Source organism: Heteronotia binoei, chromosome 5 (genome assembly GCF_032191835.1).
Source record: "Heteronotia binoei isolate CCM8104 ecotype False Entrance Well chromosome 5, APGP_CSIRO_Hbin_v1, whole genome shotgun sequence".
Lineage (NCBI taxonomy): Eukaryota > Metazoa > Chordata > Lepidosauria > Squamata > Gekkonidae > Heteronotia > Heteronotia binoei.
Window position 1 is genome coordinate 1956601 of NC_083227.1, and position 17497 is coordinate 1974097.

The window sequence follows — 17497 nt, forward strand, 5'->3', positions numbered from 1 at the left end:
TCTCACATATATTTTTTAAAAAAATTAAAATTTAAAATAAAAAACCTGTAAATTAAACATGTAAATAGTTTCAAGTTTCTTCATTTCTCCTACAATTTTCTGTTTTTAAATTTTGGGACGGGGGTGCTAGTGGGCAGCTCGCCTAGGGCACCAAAAACCCTATCAGTGGCCGTGTTCCCAGGAGAAGGGGATTGGGGCTTAGGGACGGGCTGGACATTTTTTTGCAGCAGGAACTCCTTTGCATATTAGATTACACCCCCCTGATGTAGCCAATCCTCCTGGAATTTACAGTAGACCCTATACTAAGAGCCCTGTAAGCTCTTGGAGGATTGGCTACTTCAGGGGTGTGTGGCCTAATATGCAAAGGAGTTCCTGCTATAAAAAAGCCCTGGGGCCAGGGTTTGCCCTCTGCAGATGGGCAAATACCAAGGCTACCCCTGTGCCTTGCATGCAGGTCTTTTGGGACCATCTGATTAGCCACAGTGGGAAACAGGATGCTGGACTAGATGATTCGACCCATTGGGGATTTTATTTTATTCTTCTGTCATCAGACCTTCAAACCCACAGTCTCACCACACCCTATAGCAGGGGTGGCCAAGCTTGATTAATGTAAGAGCCACACAGAATAAATGTCAGATGTTTGAGAGCCACAAGACATGAACATCAGATGTTTGAGAGCTGCAAGGAAGGAAGGAAGGAAGGAAGGAAGGAAGGAAGGAAGGAAGGAAGGAAGGAAGGAAGGAAGGAAGGAAGGAAGGCAAATAGATGGGGAGGGGGAAGGGAGAGAGGTGAAAAGAAAGCAACTTTAACTTTAGATGTATTCTACAAGTCAGCCAACAAGGTGGTGGAGGCTTCAAGAGCCACAGAATATGTGTGAAAGAGCCACATGTGGCTCCCAAGCCACAGTTTGGCTACCCCTGCCCTACAGCAATCACAGTTTCACAGTCATCTTGAGAAATTTCATTTCCAGCTACATGTTGCTATTTGCCTAGCCAGAGTAGGAACCTAACCCATCTGATGTTCATTCGGCACCTCCACAACATCAGCATGTTGTTATTTCCTCTTTCACTGGGTGTTTTTAAATATATTTCAAGGCTTTTCATCCTATTACACTAACTTCTTTATGCACCAGATATTTTAAGAGTGGAGGCGGGGGGGTGGGGGTGGGGAGAGAAGACGTTAAGACCAAACCACAGATTAGAATTATTGCTATGCAGTTGTGGGCATTTGACAGATGCCTTCATCCTGTATATTTAAATCCTTTAAAACAAAAATACCACAGCTCCTATGCAGCTTTGGCGAAAATATTAAAACCACATATCTGTGTTTTAAAAAAAGAAAGAAAAAGAAACACAGCAGAGGGAGAAAAGAAAGAAGGGGAGAGGGAGAATAAAGAAAAAGAGAAACAGGAAGAAAGAAAGAAAGAAAAAAAGAAAGAAAGAAAGAAAGAGGAAAGAAGGAAGGAGGGAGGAAGGAAGAAAGGAAGAAAGAAGTAAGGAAATATGGAAGGAGGAAGAAAGAAAGGAAAAAGAAAGAAAGGAAGGAAAGAAAGAAGGAGGAAAGAAAGAAAGGAAGAAAGGAAGGAAGACGAAAACAAGTAAATAAAGCAGGAAGAAAGAAAGAAAGAGGAAGGAGGGAGGGAGGAAAAAAGGAGGAAGGAAGGAAGAAGGAAGGAAGGAAGGAGGAAGAAAAAGAAAGAAAAAGAAAGGAAAGAAGGAAGGAAGCAGGAGGAATGAAAGAAAGGAAGAATGGAAGGAAGGAAAGAAGGAAGAAACAAACAAATAAAGCAGGAAGAAAGAAAGAAAGAAACCCTATGCCAAATCACTTTCTCTTTTAAGGTTTACATTGGGATCTTGGAAGGGTGTGAATCGCATGGACAGAAAAATGCTCCTTGTCCCACCCACCCCCAAGCACCAAAACAACAAAAACAAAAGGAATTTGGCTAGCAGGCGAAGGGCCACAGGAATCTAAAGGATCACAAATTCCATGTCAGAGAGGGAGAGGGTCTACCCTATTTCTTTTGGCTGCCTGCCCTCTCACTTATATGAACTCGTAAGGTTTGTTTTTTCTCTTGGCGGGACCACCCCCCAGAGAGCACATTTCAGAAGGAAATCTGTCTCAGCTTCAGTGGAAACTGTCGCCCTGCCTCCCCTCCTCCCTTGCCTTGCCATTTACCTTGGGAATATGTGGGCCATGTGAAAAGTGTAGCCCCCCACGCATCTTCGAATCCACCCACCCACCCCGGAAAGTGGTCAAACATCTCTGTAAGCTCCCAGCCAAGAATGCCCTCTTTGCTTACAAATTAACTTTTTGCAAGCTCAGATTGTCAGAAGACAGAAGCAAGCCGATCCTGCAAACCAGTTATTTCCAATTTTAAACAAGAAAAAGCCAAGAAAAACTCTCATTTTACATGGATATGTGGCATCTATGTGGAACCTAGATGGATATGTTACATCGATGTAGAAGGTGACGGCTAAAGCGTGTGTCCGACTTGCTATATTTTAGAGCAATTTTTTTCCTTACAGTGAAGTGGTACAGTCCTCCTACAACTGTACCACTTTTATTCCACCTCCCCCCCCCCCCCCCCGGCACGTTTGAATTGGCTCCAACTGCCAGAGGTACTCCGCTTCAAAGTTACTAAAGGCCGCTGCCTTTCGGAGACCACCAAGAAACAGATCTTTTGGGGGCAGCCTCTGAAAAAAATTTGCCAGTCCTTATTGGTTCTTCCACTTTTTAATCTGGGCCAAGCCAATGGGGATATCAGATGTTGCCGGGGTGGGTGGCCCTAATGATTTTACCACGATAGCCGTAACCAAATCATAACAATAAAAAAAAGAGAGATTCCTGTGAACTGCGCTCGTTAATTGGGAAGAGTGAAATGCGTTGCACGTGAACTAACACACCAAACCACGGGCTTGTTAGTGGCGAAGGTAACAATGTTGTTGGAAAGGTAGCCGTCGTGCCACTGGTCCAGAGGCCGAGAGGTGGTCCTGGAATCCGCTCAGCTTCTTGGGAAGTCTAATCTCCGCCTTGCTCCCTTTTGGATCCCCACTTTCTTTTCCAAGCAGGCGAGGCCAAGAATGTTGTGGACGTGGGCATCCGTTGTAGAAGGAGGCAGAACCTTTTTTTGCTGCCGAGCTGAAATACAATAAATTGGGGAGGAAGGCAGCTTCAGCACCATCAGCTACAAGCTGCCACATCTAGGGTTGCCAAGTCCAATACAAGAAATACCTGGGGACCTTGGGGGTGGAGCCAAGATCAAGGCTGTGATAAGCATAATTGAACTCCAAAGGCAGTTCTGGCTGTCACATTTAAAGGGACGGCACACCTTTTCAATGCCTTCCTTCCATAGGAAATAATGAAGGATAGGGGCACCTTCTTTTGGGGCTCATAGAATTGGGCCCCCTGGTCCAATCTTTTTGAAACTTGGGGGGTATTTTGGGGAGAGGCACTAGATACTATATTGAAAATTTGGTGCCTCTACCCCAAAAAACAGCCCCCCCCAGAGCCCCAGATACCCGCGGATCAATTCTCCATGATTTTCTATGGGAATAAATCTCCACAGGGAATAACAGAGTTCCCAGCAGACATTTCCCTCCCCTCCCCCCGCTTTCTGACGACCCTGAAGCGGGGGGAGGGCCTCCAAACGAGCGGATCCCCTGCCCCCACCTGGGGATTGGCAACCCTAGCCACATCCCAAAGGAGCTCAAGAATTATGGACGTGAACACACATAAAGCTGTCTTAGAGTCACAATCAGACCATCAGTCTGTCAAGCTCAGTATTGTCTAGGGGTGTCAAACTCATTTGTTATGAGGGCTGGATCTGACATAAATGAGGCCTTGCCGGACCAGGCCATGTCAGGCCAGGACACGTATGCACCTATTTAAGATTAGGTAGCAGAGATAATAAAGGGCACAGGCAAGTGCAATCAAAGATTTTAGAACATAAGAACATAAGAGAAGCCTTGTTGGATCAGGCCAACGGCCCATCCAGTCCAACACTCTGTGTCACACAGTGGCAAAATTTTTTATATATACACACACACTGTGGCTAATAGTCACTGATGGACCTCTGCTCCATATTTTTATCTAAACCCCTCTTGAAGCTGGCTATGCTTGTGGCCGCTGCCACCTCCTGTGGCAGTGAATTCTGCATGTTAATCACCCTTTGGGTGAAGAAGTACTTCCTTTTATCCATTTTAACCTGACTGCTCAGCAATTTCATCGAATGCCCACGAGTTCTTGTATTGTGAGAAAGGGAGAAAAGTACTTCTTTCTCTACTTTCTCCATCCCATGCATAATCTTGTAAACCTCGATCATGTCACCCCGCAGGCGATGTTTCTCCAAGCTAAAGAGCCCCAAGCGTTTCAACCTTTCTTCATAGGGAAAGTGTTCCAGCCCTTTAATCATTCTAGCTGCCCTTTTCTGGACTTTCTCCAATGCTATAATATCCTTTTTGAGGTGCGGCGACCAGAACTGCACACAGTACTCCAAATGAGACCTCACCATCGATTTATACAGGGGCATTATGATACTGGCTGATTTGTTATCAATTCCCTTCCTAATAATTCCCAGCATGGCGTTGGCCTTCTTTATTGCAATCGCACACTGTCTTGACATTTTCAGTGAGTTATCTACCATGACCCCAAGATCTCTCTCTTGGTCAGTCTCTGCCAGTTCACACCCCATCAACTTGTATTTGTAGCTGCGACATGCAGTGCTGCCCGGTCCAAACACTGCTTCTGGCACCACAAGCTTCCAATTGGGGTGCCACCTAGAAGCCCGTATTTTAAAGGAGATTTGAATAAGGAACTATTTTGATTGCTTGCCCTCTACATCCCAAAAAGCAATATGGACCACCACACACCACACCCCCCCACGTTCAGGGGACTCTGCCCTTCGAGAAGACATGTGCTGCTTCATGGTCCGATGAGCAGTTCTCATGCCAGCTGTTCCAGAGCAAGGTGCCGACAGGACACTCAAAGAGGCAGACGCTGGGGCCAGGCTGTACCCCAAAACAATGTTTGGACCACCCCAAGTGTGGGGGTGTATGATATATGGGTGTCCAGACCTTATTCTGGGGTTCAGAGCTTTCAAACTCTCTTCAGTGTTTTTGGTTGAATTCACGAATAAGTAACGAATAAGGAATGAATCAGGAACTGCGAATAAGGAACCAACGTCAGCCTCCGGGCTTCATGTTTGACACCCATGGTCTACACCAGAGGTAGGGAATAGTGGCTCTCCAGATGTTTTTTGCCTACAACTCCCATCAGACCCAGCCATTGGCCATGCTGGCTGGGGCTGATGGGAGTTGTAGGCAAAAAACATCTGGAGAGCAAGTGTTCCCTCCCCCTGGTCTACACAGTTCTTTGAGATCTCAGGCACAGAAAGGTCTTTCATGTCACCTACTGCTAGATCATTTTTAAGAGAGATACTGGAGACTGAATTGAGGACCTTCTGCACGCCAAACAGATGTTTTACCACTGAGTCATGGCCCCTCACCAGCATTCTTTGAGAATGCAAATGCTTAAGAAAGAAGAAGAAGATATTGAATTTATATCCCGCCCTCCACTCCAAAGAGTCTCACAGCAGAACAATCTCAGAACAGTGAATTCCATCAATGGTTCTTGCTCTCACTTTCCCCTCCCTTTCCCCCATGCCAGTGCTGGACCTTCTTTATACAACTCACCAGGGCTTTTTTGATAGGAAAAGCCCAGCAGGAACTCATTTGCATATTAGGCCACACCCCCAGATGTCACCATTGTTTTGCGCAGGGCTGCAGGAGCTCGTTTGTACATTAAGCCACACACCCCTGACGTCACCTTTTTTGGGTAGGAGAAGCCCAGCAGGAACTCATTTGCATATTGGACCACACCCCCTGATGTTGAGCCAGCAGGAACTGCGTCCCTGTGTGTTCCTGCTCAAATAAAAGCCCTGCAACTCACACAGCCTCCAGTTCAGAGGCGGGTCTTCCTCTCTTCAGAGGGAATGCTTATTAAATTTGCAGATGATACTAAATTGGGAGGGGTTGCAAACACAGAAGACGACAGAAACAGGATACAGGATGACCTTGACAGGCTGGAAAACTGGGCTAAAATCAATAAAAATGAATTTTAACAGGGAGAAATGTAAAGTTCTGCATTTAGGTAGGGAAAATCCAATGCATGGTTATAGGATGGGGGAGACTTGTCTTAGCAGTAGTATGTGCGAAAAGGATCTAGGGGTCTTAGTGGATCATACACTGAACACGAGTCAACAGTGTGATGCGGTGGCTAAAAAGGCAAATGCAATTTTGGGCTGCATCAACAGAAGTATAGTGTCCAGATCACATGATGCGATGGTGTCGCTTTACTCTGCTCTGGTAAGACCTCACCTGGAGTATTGTGTTCAGTTTTGGGCACCACATTTTAAGAAGGATATAGACAAGCTGGAACGGGTCCAGAGGAGGGCAACGAAGATAGTGAGGGGTCTGGAGACCAAGTCCTATGAGGAAAGGTTGAAGGAGCTGGGGATGTTCAGCCTGGAGAGGAGGCGGCTGAGAGATTATAGGATCACCATCTTCAAGTACTTGAAGGGCTGTCATATAGAGGATGGTGTGAAATTGTTTTCTGTGGCCCTAGAAGGTAGGACCAGAACCAATGGGTTGAAATTTAATCAAAAGAGTTTTTGGCTCAACATTAGGAAGAACTTCCTGACTGTTAGAGCGGTTAAGAACATAAGAACATAAGAGAAGCCATGTTGGATCAGGCCAATGGCCCATCCAGTCCAACACTCTGTGTCACACAGTGGCCAATATATGTATGTGTGTATACACACACATATACATACAAACATATACACACACACATATATACTGTGTCTAATAGCCACTGATGGACCTCTGCTCCAGATGTTTATCTAATCCCCTCTTGAAGCTGGCTGTTGTAGCTGCCACCACCTCCTGTGGCAGTGAATTCCACATGTTAATTCCCTTTGGGTGAAGAAGTACTTCCTTTTATCCGTTTTAACCTGTCTGCTCAGCAATTTCATTGCATGCCCACGAGTTCTTGTATTGTGAGAAAGGGAGAAAAGGACTTCTTTCTCTGCTTTCTCCATCCCATGCATGTGGAACAGGCTTCCTCAGGAGGTGGTGGGCTCTCCTTCCTTGGAGGTTTTTAAACAGAGGCTAGTAATACTCCCTCTAAGCTATGGAGTCTTTTGAGCAAAAATTCTAGTTTGTGAGCTACTGGCATTAGTGTTGTGAGCTACTGCATAACTTAGTTTGCTCTGGGGCCATTATTCCTGAACTAAGGCAAAAATGCGTGAGCCAGGGGCTAAAAAACCGTGAGCTAGCTCACACTAACTCAGCTTAGAGGGAACACTGGAGGCTGGATGGCCATCTGAGAGCAATGAGGATCCTGTGAATTTAGGGGGAGGTATTTGTGACTTTCCTGCATTGTGCATTTTTTGTGGGGGAAGGGGTGGGATTATCAAAGATCCTCATCACTTTTGTCTTGATTGGCAGATGGAATCCCAGTGAAAGAGGCCAAAGGTATGGGAGCGGGCTATTCATCAATGCCAGTTCTGCAACCTCTGCAAGATGGAGTGCCTCCCCCAAGAATACTAAACAGACTCCTAATGTCAGCTGAAATTGTGCACATGCACAGAATGTGTTCCAGTTGACGTCTCATTTTTGTTCATGTCCCGGATTCTAATAATCGTTCAGACCGATTCAGGAACTTCCCGTGGTTTTGCGAGTTCGGGGAGCTTTTCTGTCCAGATCCCCAGAGCTGCTCTCTTTTCTCTAGAGCCCGTTAAGGATATTTGGTTAATATAGCAGAGTTATACAGTGTAAACACGCTGGGGCCATAAGTTAACCCCATTGGGTTATTTGGTTAATATAGCAAAGTTTACCCAATCAGAGAAACATGATATTGCATGCAGTAAACCTCCTAAGAAGTATACGAAAACGTATATTCATTCAAATAGATTCAGTTCAAATTCAGGTTGATAGGAGAATGAGGAATCTGATCTTAAAAAATACCTTCCCTGTTATATGTTAGGGGGAGGAACGGTGGCTCAGTGGTAGAGCATCTGCTTGGGAAGCAGAAGGTCCCAGGTTCAATCCCCGGCATCTCCAACTAAAAAGGGTCCAGGCAAGTAGGCGTGAATAACCTCAGCTTGAGAACCTAGAGAGCCATGAATGGGGCTGTGGCTCAATGGCAGAGCATCTGCTTGGGAAGCAGAAGGTCCCAGATTCAATCCCCGGCATCTCCAAAAAAGGGTCCAGGCAAATAGGTGTGAAAAACCTCAGCTCGAGACCCTGGAGAGCCGCTGCCAGTCTGAGAAGAGAATACTGACTTTGATGGACCAAGGGTCTGATTCAGTATAGGGCAGCTTCATATGTTGTTCATATGTTCATGTGGCCAGATAATCCAGCGTCACAGATGTAGACGTATGAGGACATTGTAATATGTAATAAGCACATTTTTATCCTGTCCTTCGTCTGAGGCGCTCACAACAGCATGCCTGTTTCCAGGGCTGGCCCTAGACAAGGCTAACTTCTGGGGCATCCCCTCCTGCACTGATAACATCAATTTGGTGCCCCCAGAAGGCTGGCCTCCTAGGCAGTTGCCTAGTTTGCCTCGTGCCAGGGCCAACCCTGCCTGTTTCTCGACTCCCTTTTACCTTCCCAACAACCTTGTAAGGGAGGTTAGTCAGAAAGAACGCCTGACCCATGCTCAACTAGTACATTTCAAGGCAAGTGGGGATTTGAACCCAGCTCTGTCTGACCATAGTTGGCGTCTGTAACTAAAAGAAGTCTGCCTGGACAGGAGATAGGCTTCAAACTTGTCGGAGTGGAGTGGAAGGATGCAGTCCAAAGCAAACGGAAAGGAAACAAAATAAAGTGCACAATTGTGTCATCTCGAAACCGTTGCCCCACCCCCACCCCGGTCCATGGAAAAAACTGTCTTCCACAAAACCAGCCCCCGGTGCCAAAAAGGTTGGGAACCATTGTACTAATTCACTGTCTCTATATTTCGGACTGCTTGCCATTCCATCCCACGATGAAGGGTGCTTCTAGCACAAGGAAGCTTACATTCGGAATAAAACTCGGTTGGTCTTCGAGGTGCCACTTGATTCCTGCTTCACTCTCCCCCCTGTTTTTAAAGCCTACACGTCAGTTTCGGCATCGTGAACCTAACCTTTCTTTACAGTTCGAGAACCAGGCTCATTTCTGGAGGGAGGGGGGGGGGCTCCAGCCCCCAGGAGCCGGGCATAACAGCAGCTGTCATTGTTACAAGGCAAAGAACAAATTGATTGATGGCAGATAATCAAAGTGACGGCGGGCCTTCGGCAGGGGCAATATTTATGTTGCATCTGTCACTTAAGACATTTTACTGCCAATCAGCTCCCTTCAGAAGGCGGCTGGGAACAATAGAGGCCTTTCTGTTTCGCTCCCCCAGTTGACTCAGGCGAACGCCTGACCAAGTTCACCCTTGATGCAATCCTCAAAGCATGCTCTCATTCCCGCAGCCAAGTTTTCAGATATACATCCTTCTTTGTCAATGGACGGGGCGGCAGGGAGGCCTTGCAGCCGGGGCATTGAAGGTGGTCCTTTGAAAGAGGGAAGGCGATGCCTGCACAATTTGCTTTGTCAAGTCGAGTCGAGTCAAGTTAGCCTTTATTGGCCTAAAAGGTATAGATATAGATATCAGAGCAAATTGGTTTTATAAAAAAAAAGGTAAAAGGGAACGATTGCATATATATATACATACATCAGGAAAAGCATCAATGCAAACTATTTCTATGAGACCCTCTGGCGTGCCTTTAAAACAGAATAAAGAAACTGAGCCACTTTCTCAGTGACACTAGATGAAGTATCATTTAAAAGATTATAGACCTTAAGTGCATCAGAACAATCAACCACGCCGTTCCATGAACGATTATGTCCCTGCTGCTGCAAGGATGGTATCGAATCTCTAGTCCATGTCATATTTGACTGTAAGGCTTATAATGATCATCGAGAAGTACTCCCATTTTCCACGGCCACACCTTTTACCAGTAGCCAAAAACTGCAACTCCTTAAGAATCTTCTCGACGATAAGAACCCTGAGGTTACATACAAATCTGCAAAGTTTGGTTGGGTTGCCACAAGAATAAGGAAAACTCTAATGATTCAGTCAGGAAATGGCTCAACATCTTTGCCAATCTGTTGGCTGTGACTGCCATGTTTTGTTATATTTGTAGTTTTATAACAGTATTTTATGCCTTTTATGTATGATTTTATGGACAATCAGTTTTAATTTTGTATGCTTTTACTGTTTTAAATGCTGGTTTAGGCAGTGAATAAATAATTATTAAGGGAAGAAACAAAGAAGTTTAGACAGGGTTTTTAATTTATCTTTGGTTTTAACATTAATTTTACATCTTCTGTGTCTTAAAGTATTTGTATTTTATATATATTTTAGGTGGTATCATATTTTAGTGTATAATAATTATTTATATCACCTTTTATTGGTTATGAATTGGATGTTTATGAATGGTTTGCTGGTCTACGACCATTATATATAAATAAACAATATATATATATATATATACACACACACACACACACACATCAGAGCAAATTGGCTTAAAAAAAAGGTAAAATGGAACGATTGCATACATATGCATCAGGAAAAGCATCAACACAAACTATTTCTATGAGACCCTCTGGCGTGCCTTTAAAACAGAATAAAGAAACTTAGCCACTTTCTCAGTGACACTAGATGAAGTATCATTCAAAAGACTAAAGATCTTAAGTGCATCAGAATAATCAACCACGCTAACTAAAAGAGGATATAAATACTTGTGACGAAGATCTGTATACAAATTGTCTTGTTAAATCTGCCATAGAGAATGGCCGAGGGCATGGCGTTGCATCTGGCAAGGGGGAAAGCTCTACGCTGCTGTGGCACCTGCAAGACGGATAGATATGAGGCCATTTTCCCAGTACTAAGAGAGATCTCAAAACTCAGTGGGGAACAAGTTTTCTTAGCCAGACTGTATAGGTCTTGGCGCTCAATATCTAGCAACCTGTTTTTAATTTGTTGGACTGCGGTGGTAGGCTTCCCAAACCTCCCGCTCTGGCGGGAGACTTCTGGGTTCGCAGCCTCATCTCCCGCTCTTCAAAACTCTGGAAGCGGGGGTGGGGGGTGGAGGGGGTGGAGAACATACCTTTAGGCTTCATGTTGTAGAGCTCCTGAGCCATTTGCAAAATGTCTGCCCCTTTAAGGCTGGGCAGGAAGCAGAAAGGGCTTCTGAGAACGGCCCCTCCCTTTCTTTGCTTTCGTTTTCACAGGAAGTAGAGTTGTCCAGAGGAAGATCTGGTAAGTGTGTGTGTGTGTGTGTGTGTGTGTGAGAGGGAGGGGACAGGGGATTCCCTAGTTTGGAGGCCCTCCCCCCCTTTAGAAAGCGTGGGGGGGGGAGAGGGAAATGTCTACTGGGCACTCTATTATTCCCTATGGAGAACGATTCCCATAGGGAATAATAGGAAATTGATCCGTGGGTATTGGGGGCTCTGGGGGGGCTATTTTTTGAGGTAGAGGCACCAAATTTTTAGTATAGCATCTAGTGCCTCTCCCCAAAATACATCCCAAGTTTCAAAACGATTGGACCAGAGGGTCCAATTCTATGAGCCCCAAAATATGGTGCCCCTATCCTTAATTATTTCCTATGGAAGAAAGGCATTTTAAAAGGTGTGCTGTCTCTTTAAATGTGATGGCAAGAACTCCCTTGGAGTTCAATTATGCTTGTCACATCCTTGTCCTTGGCCCCACCCCCAATGTCTCCTGGCTCCGCCCCCAAAGTCTCCTGGCTCCACCCCCAAAGTCCCCAGAGTTTTCTTTAATTGGACTTGGCAACCCTATGCGGTGGTGAAGGATGGCATGGACAATAGTTCTGGGGATAAACCCATTGCTTTGATTTTTCTCTCAATATGTGCTGACCAATTAAATTCAGAGAGCATTTGAGAGATATAGCACCCTGGTTCAGAGTTGTAATGCAAGCGTAGCCAGAATTTGAAGGTCATGAGCCATGCACTAGTAACCATTAAAGACATGCCAGTTTCTAAGCAGATAACTGCATAAGGCACACATTTGCGCATGCCCAGAATTTTCCGCAAGAATTTGGATTGGACACGTTCGATAGCACATTCATAAGTTCCAATCCAGATTGGGATGCCATACAGAAGTTGTGAAATCACTTTGGCTTTGAATATTTTTATGGCAGCTGACTTTGTCCAACAGATGAGGTGTCAAAGCGAGAGAAAGTCAGAGGGGACCTTTCCCGGCGGCTGCTGGAGCTCTTTGGATGGTTCAAGCGCCAGGACAGACCTCTGTTCTTAGGTCAGTTCTGGCTGAGAAGAAGATGCTCGGAAAGAAACACCTTTGTGTGCACGCCTGGGCCTCTGCGTGTGTCATCCCAGCCATGAGGAGACCAAATTTTACAAGGTGACTCAGAAAAGCCGCAGCTCGGAATGGGATCCTGGGAATGCAAAATGCAAGAAAAGTGTTGCAGGCTCTTCTTTCACATCTGGGACGCCTTGGCTTGTATTAGGGTTGCCAATTCCCAGGCGGACAAACCGGAAACTGCAGTGTACTGATTAGCAAACACTAGAAATAAACCACTGCTTGCTTGCTGGGTGTAGTGGTTAAGTGTGCGGCCTCTTATCTGGGAGAACCGGGTTTGATTCCCCACTCCTCCACTTGCACCTGCTGGAATGGCCTTGGGTCAGCCATAGCTCTGGCAGAGGTTGTCCTTGAAAGGGCAGCTGCTGGGAGAGCCCTCTCCAGCCCCACCCACCTCACAGGGTGTCTGTTGTGGGGAATGAAGGTAAAGGAGATTGTGAGCCGCTCTGAGACTCTTCGGAGTGGAGGGCAGGATATAAATCCAATATCTTCATCTACCTCACAGGGTGTCCGTTGTGGGGGAGGAAGGGAAAGGAGATTGTGAGCCGCTCTGAGACTCTTTGGAGTGGAGGGCGGGATATAAATCCAATATCTTTATCTACCTCACAAGGGGTCTGTTGTGGGGGAGGAAGGGAAAGGAGATTGTGAGCCGCTCTGAGACTCTTCGGAGTGGAGGGCGGGATATAAATCCAATATCATCTTCTTATTATTCATTCATTCATTCATTCATTCATTCATTCTTCGTACTTATATCCCGCCCTCCCCGCCGAAGCAGGCTCAGGGCGGCCAACGATTTAACATCAGACGGTAAAAACAATAAGCAAACAATAAATTAGTAATCCGTTATCAATTAAACAATTAAAACAATTCAAAACAGTTGCAAATAAATGCTTAAGCAATTTCTATCATAATGATGCAATTATATTGTTATCGTCACAAACCAAAATTCATTAAATGTCCATAGAAAAATCGAAAAGTTATTTCACACCACTCTTGAAAGGTAGTACTTTCAAAATCAAGATGTTATTTCACATCACTCTTGTAAGGTAGTACTTTACAGTCCACTGTCTCAGTTCTCCTTTGCTTGAAAGACGTAGACAGCACCACGCTTGCATAGGATTCCTCCTCTGGGTAGCAGACCGAAGTCTGACAGGTGAGGCGGCTACACAGGTCCAAGGTTCAGTTCTGTGTTTCGTTCACCTTCCATGGGCCGCTTTCGTTTAGATTTGAAACCTGTGCTAAAGGCGATTGCTCACACATTACAATACAATGTTACTTTTCAGCTTGCATGACTGGTTTGTGACGATAATAATATAATTGCATAATTATGAAAGAAATTGCTTAAGCATTTATTTGTATTTATACAAGCCAAGATGTCCCAGATGTGAAAGGCATACATAAAAAAGCAGTGGTTTATTTCTAGTGTTTGCTGATCCCCAGGTGGGGGCAGGGGATTCTCCGGTTTGGAGGCCCTCCCCCCTCTTCAAGGTCATCAGAAAGTGGTGGTGGGGGGGAAATGTCTGCTGGGCACTCCATTATTCCCTATGGAAACTGATTCCCATAGGGTATAATGGAGAATTGATCTGTGAGTATCTGGGGCTCTGGGGGGTTCTTTTTTTGACGCAGAGGCACCAAATGTTCAGCATAGCATCTGGTGCCTCTCCTCAAAACACCCTCCAAGTTCTCTTCACTTCAGAAAGGGCAACTCAATACAAGCTAGTGTTTCCAAGTCCAATTCAAGAAATATCTGGAGACTTTAGGGGTGGAGCCAGGAGGCATTGGGGGTGGAGCCAGAAGCAAGGTTGTGACAAGCATAATTGAACTCCAAAGGGAGTTCTGGCCATCACATTTAAAGGGACCGCACACCTTTTAAATGCCTTCCCTCCATTAGAAATAATGAAGGACAGGGGCACCTTCTTTGGGAGCTCATAGAAGAGAACCAGTGTGGTGTAATAGTTAAAAACACTGGTCTAATATATGGAAGATCTGGGTTCAAATCTGCACTCGTGCCTGGAAGCAAACTGGGTGACCTTGGGCCAGTTAACCTAACCAACCTCACAAGGTTGTTGCAAGGATAAAATAGAGGAGAAGGGAATGATGTCAGCTGCTTTGGGCCCCTATTTGGGGAGAAAGGAGGGGTATAAATGAACTGAATAAAATAAATTTTACCCTGATCTAGATAACCCAGGCAAGCCCAATCTTGTCAGATCTCAGAAGCTAAGCATGGCCAACTTTGGCAAGTATTTGGATTGGAGGATCTCCTTGGAATACCAGAGGTGGGAGGCAGGGGCAGGCTTTATTCAGCCACCTCCCTGAATATCCTCCAGCCCCCCAGTAGGGGTCAGTCACCAGAGGTCACCATGACTTCCAGGTATGTATGCACACATGCACCCCCCAGCAATAAAATAGATTTTCTTAAGAGGGGGTAGTGATTTTTGTCTATCCATGTCCCACTGCACACCCCACACTTCTGCCCCATGTTGCTCCTGACAGCAGGCTGATTCCCAGATAAAAATGGGAGGGGGGGTCAGTGTGCTGAGGGTTACCAACTTTGGGTTGGGACATTCCTGGAGATTTTGGGGTGGAGCCTGGGAAGAGCAAGGTTTGGACCTCATCAGGGTATAGCGCCATAGAATCTTTCCTCAAAAACAGCCATTTTGTCCAGGGGAACTGATTTCCGGTGTCTGGAGATCAGTTGTAATTCCAGGAGATCTCCAGGCCTCACCTGGAGGAGCGACAGGGTGGGTGGGTGGGGAGCATGCTACGGTAGGAGAGGGGAATTGGCAGAAATAGCTACCTTCTGAAGAACACTTAAGTGCCCTTAAGTCTGCAGAACAGCATGGTTGGATATGGACCCTGTCAGTATGAACAGACAAGGAAACTCCAGTAGATTGGGGTAAGGTAAGGGTAATCAAACTGGAGACTTCAGTCACCTCGAAGGCTAACAGATTTATTGTGGAATAAGCTTGGGTAGGTGCATGAAGCTTGTCTACCATTGGTAGATGAATGAACAGAGAGATGCGCACAAACAGGGGCATAGATCAAAAAGTAAACAGTGAGGTCATAGCCATCAGAATACAAGAGGTTCCGTGCAAAGCTCAAATGTGCACAAGATGCATGCTGACCATAAGAACATGCTGGAGCAGGCCAATGGTCCATCCAGTCCAACACTCGGTGGCCAAAAAAAGACACAAAGTTCCATCCAGTGTTCCCTCTAAGCTGAGTTAGCATGAGCTAGCTCAGCTCACAGATTTTTAGTCTCCAGCTCACACAGTTTTGTCTTAGCTCAGGAAGGATGACCCCAAAGCACAATAATTTATGCAGTAGCTCACAGCTTTAATGCCAGTAACTCACAAAGTAGAATTTTTGCTCACAAAACTCTGCAGCTTAGAGGTCCACCCGCGGGACCAGGACACTAGAAGCCCACGCATTGCTGCCCCACAAAGCACCAAGAATAAAGAGCATCCCTGCCCCAGACAGAGAGATCCATCTATACCTTGTGGCTAATAGCCACTGATGGGCCTCCCCTCCTGAAGCTGCCTATGCCTGTAGCTACCACCACCTCCTGTGGCGGTGAATTGCATGTGTTAATCACCCTTTGGGTGAAGAAGGACTTCCTTTTAGTCATTCTTCTAACCCGACTGCTCAGCAATTTCATTGAGTGCCCACGAGTTCTTGTACTCAGTACAGCAGTCAGCAGCAATAAGTGATAACACAACCTTGGTAGACTTCCTCCACTTATCTATAATCTGTAACGTAACAAGAACTCCAAATCCCTACTGAGTCCAAACAGGATAGTGTCAGGTTTCCTAATATTCTCATTCAGTAGTTTCTTTCTGCCTTCAAAGCTCTTTTGTGAAGGAATGGGAACTTCTGCGTTAGCAACAGTGACTGGTGAGTCTTTTTCTATTTTAAAAAAGGTGCTATGTGAACCAATACATTTAGGATTACCATGTTGTTTTGCGTAAAATGCAGAGAGATCCAGGTGGGCTGTCGTGTTGGTCTGAAGCAATAGAACAAAGTCGGAGTCCAGGATCACCTTTAACACCAACAAAGTTTTATTCACAATGTCAGCTTTCGTACGCATGCAAACTTCGTCAAACAGTGGAATGGGGGTACAGTGAGCAGAGCTACATATAGCCGGTGGGCAGCGGTTAAGATTGCAAAGTGGTACAAAGTTAGAATCCAATGGCAAAAGAGTGAAATTAACAAACTGAAAGAACATTTGGTCAGGACAGCTTTTGCATGGGAAACCAATAAAACAGTAACATGTCAGAATGGGAGAATGATGTTGAAAGTCTCATAAGGCAGTCTGTTAATAAATCTGGATGTATAGGACAAAATCTAAGGCCAACTTCTGATTAATTCCTCATTCTTTCACCTTAGGCGGGTGAGGCAGTTGTCCCCTTTCCTGGAGCATGACGATCTGGCAACGGTGATCCACGCAACGGTCACCTCGAGGTTGGACTACTGTAATGCCTTCTACATGGGGCTGCCCCTGTGCCGAACCCGGAAGTTGCAGCTAGTGCAGAATGCCGCTGCCCGGCTGCTATTAGGGCTTCCTAGATGGGAGCACATCCAGCCGGGGCTCTGGGGACTGCACTGGCTGCCAATAATATTCTGAGTTCGGTACAAGGTGCTGGCTATTACCTTTAAAGCCCTATATGGCCTAGGACCTGCCTACCTTAGGGACCGTCTCTCCCCACATGTTCCCCAGAGAGTGCTGAGATCGAGTTCTCAAAACCTGCTTGCAATCCCCGGGCCAAAGGAGGCCCGACTTAAGTCGACCAGAAACAGGGCCTTTTCAATCACAGCCCCTTGCTGGTGGAACCAGCTACTGGAAGAGGTGAGGGCCCTGCGGGACCTTGGGCAGTTCTGCAGGGCCTGTAAGACAGTCCTCTTCCGGTTGGCATACAACTGATCGGTACTTGAAAATTTCGAATAGAAGGCTGTAGTATGGTACTTTGGTAAATGGCTTTGTTTTACTGTTTCTACTGGTTTATTGTTTAAATGTTGTAAATTGATGTATTTTAAAACTTACTCCTATGTTAGAACTCCTGTGTTG